This window comes from Cebus imitator, unplaced genomic scaffold (genome assembly GCF_001604975.1).
Source record: "Cebus imitator isolate Cc_AM_T3 unplaced genomic scaffold, Cebus_imitator-1.0 Scaffold32, whole genome shotgun sequence".
Taxonomy (NCBI): domain Eukaryota; kingdom Metazoa; phylum Chordata; class Mammalia; order Primates; family Cebidae; genus Cebus; species Cebus imitator.
In genome coordinates this window covers 270524-273663 of record NW_016107347.1, presented here as the reverse complement: position 1 = coordinate 273663, position 3140 = coordinate 270524, and the positions used below count along the sequence as shown (strand labels likewise).

The following is a 3140-nucleotide window of genomic DNA, read 5'->3' as shown; positions in this document are numbered from 1 at the left end:
TAAACTAACCTAGGATTTAATTTGTTCAACTTTTCCTTTATCTTCCCTTTCCTTTCATCCATGCTTGACACACCCACTCTTGAAACAGTCTTTCCTAACCCACCTGTGAGGCCCAACAGAGTGTAGGAGGAGGCAGAGAGTGTTTATATTTGACCCCAACACCTCAGAAGGCGCAATCTTGGCTCACTGCAACCTCCACCTCCCCAGTTGAAGCAATTCTCCTGTCTCAGCCCCCTGAGTAGCTGGGATTACAGGTGTGTGCCGCCACACCCAGCCAATTTTTGTATTTTTGGTAGAGATGTGGTTTCACCATGTTGGTCAGGTTGGTCTCGAACTCCTGACCTCGTGATCAACCTGTCTTGGCCTCCCAAACTGTTGGGATTACAGGCATGAGCCACCTCGCCCGGCCCTCTATTAATCTAAACATTTTAAATAAATAAAAGAAAACATTGTTAGGTATATAGTAGCTAACACAAAGGTATCTGAACATAAAATTAAGAAACAGCATATTGAATCCAGAAGTATATTTAAAAACACAAAATAAAGCAGCAAAGTGGCCAGGCCCCCCTGGGTGGGGGGACTGGGTCTGGGATGGGTTCCCTCCTCATCAATAAGATCCGGGAGGAGTACCCAGACAGGATCATGAACACATTCACTGTGGTGCCCTCACCCAAGGTGTCAGACACGGTGGTGGAGCCCTACAATACCACCCTCTCCATCTATCAGCTCATAGGAAACACAGATGAGACCTAATTATCGAAAATGAAGCTCTCTATGACATCTGCTTCAGAACGCTAAAGCTAAACACGGTGACCCGAACCACCTGGTGTCCGCCACCATGAGTGGGGTCACTACCTGCCTATGCTTCCCAGGCCAGCTCAATTCTGACCTGCAGAAGCTGGCCATGAATATGGTCCCATTCCCCCACCGGCACGTTTTCATGCCCAGCTTTGCCCTGCTGACCAGCCAGGTAAGCCAGCTGTCCTGGGCCCTGACAGTGTCCAAGCTCACCCAGCAGATGTTGGGTGCCAAGAACATGATGAGAGCCTGCGACCCCCTCCATGGCCACTACCTGATGGTGGCCATCTTGTCCAGGGGCCACATGGCCATGAAGGAGGTGGACGCAAAAGCTTAATGTCCAAAACGAGAACCGCAGCTACTTTGTCGAGTGGATCCCCAACAATGAGAAAACGGCTGTCTGTGACATCCCGCCCGGAGGGCTAAAAATGTCTGCCACCTTCATTGGCAACAGCAGGGCCATCCAGGAGCTGTTCTAGTGCATTTCGGGGCAGTTCACAGCCACGTTTCCGCACAAGACCTTCCTGCACTGCTATATGGGCGAGGGCCTGGACTAGATGGAGTTCACCAAGGCCAAGAGCAACATGAATGACCTGGTGTTTGAATAACAACAGTACCAGGATGCCACAGCAGAGGAGGAGAGCGAGTTCGAGGAGGAGGTGGCCTACAGCCTCCAGTCACCGGAGAAAGCAGGGAAGCAGTGTGAACTCTTTATTCACTCCCAGCCTGCCTTCTGGCCTGTGCCTCTGCGTGTGCACTTGCTGTTTTCCCTGTCTGCGTCCCATGCTGTACAGACAATATTATTAAAGCATTTTTATAGTGAAAACGAATTTCTTTTGGTTTATTTCCATGTGATCTTTTTTTGCCCAATATACATTTTGTCTTCTATAAAATACCTGAACACCTACTGAATACTTCCGGGTGTGGCTGCATATGTCATGAATAATAATTATCTACAGATCACAGATATATCTATCAGGGTTTAACTGTGTATGCATTCCTATAATCTCTTCAGCTCATAAGAATCTGAGGCTATTCCTTATCTTTTGAAACAGAGATTGGCAATCCTGGGTTCTGAGCTGTTACACCCTAAGCTTAGTAAACATCAGTGAACATCTTCTGAGTGTAAATAGTTCCATGTAACTGGTGGGAGGGATGAGGTTCTCCTATTTGGCAGCTATTTTGCAAGATGCTTTCCTTATGGGCTTGGTCTCCTTTTCCTCACCATGACCTCATAACCACATCAGTCCCAGCTCATTTCTGAAAAAGCTGGGGCTCTGAGCCCCACTGAGAATTGGTATCTGGGCTCAGGCAGCAGGGACACAGTGAAGGGGGAGGATTTTGCAGGCCAAGGTTGGGAGATGCAAAGCTGGGAGTTGCAGGGGAGAGAGAGGTTGCTGGGGATAGGATGATGCCAGAACAGCTCAGGATTGGCCTTGAGTTCCCCACCAGAGTTGACCTGATTCTGAAGACCAAGACCACAGCTCCAGTAAACCACATCCATCCTCATTGTTAGTCTCCTGGGGGACATAAAATCTAGGGTAGACAGCGTCCCCTGACAGAACAAAGTTAAATTTCCCAGAGGTCTAGGCAGTCATTCACCCTGATCCAGAGCCTTCACACATCCAGGGAAAGAATCGTCATTCCTACAGATAATGGACTAAGGCCATAATTCCCTGTGCACACCCAGACATCTGAGCTCTTTCACGGTGGCTCTGTGGGGCCCTCATGCAGCCTCCATATTCCTGCTCACGCTGCTTGGCCAGCCAGGAGCCTTGCAGCTCCACCTGAGTTACACAAACCCCTGAGTGACACCAACCCACTCCAGCCTTCTCTTCCGCAGCCTCCTGTTTATTTCCAGGAGATTCGGTCTCTTTCTTTTGCACCCTGAGTCCCTTCACTTGTGCTTCCACTGTGGGTGGTCACAAGATCTGTGCCCTTTGGTGTGGATCTGTCTGCTGGAGGACACAGGACACCCTGCAAGTCAGGGACTGGTGTCATGTTTTACAGAGATGGCCAAACAGCCCAGGTTCCATACACACCTGCAAAACTGCTATTTCTGGCTTCTATACACAATCTCTGGCTGGGAATTGCAGCACTTTGGAAGGCATAAGTTGGCAGATGACATGAGTCTGGGAGTTTGAGACTAGCCTGGGCAACATGGTGAAACACGGTCTCTACAAAAAGTTAAAGAGAGAGAGGAAGAGAGAGAGAGAGACAGGCATGGTTGCTCACACTTGTAATCCGAGCACTTTGGGAGGCTGGGGTGGGTGGATCACCTGAGGTCAGGAGTTCGAGACCAGCCTGGCCAATGTGGTGAAACCCTGTCTCTACTAAAAATA

The 3140-nt window shown here is 49.3% G+C and overlaps 1 pseudogene; it reads left to right on the top strand.

Moving 5' to 3' along the window:
• The first annotated feature begins 464 nt into the window (after positions 1-464).
• LOC108301102 overlaps positions 465-3140 on the top strand; it is a 4401-nt pseudogene continuing 1725 nt past the window's right edge.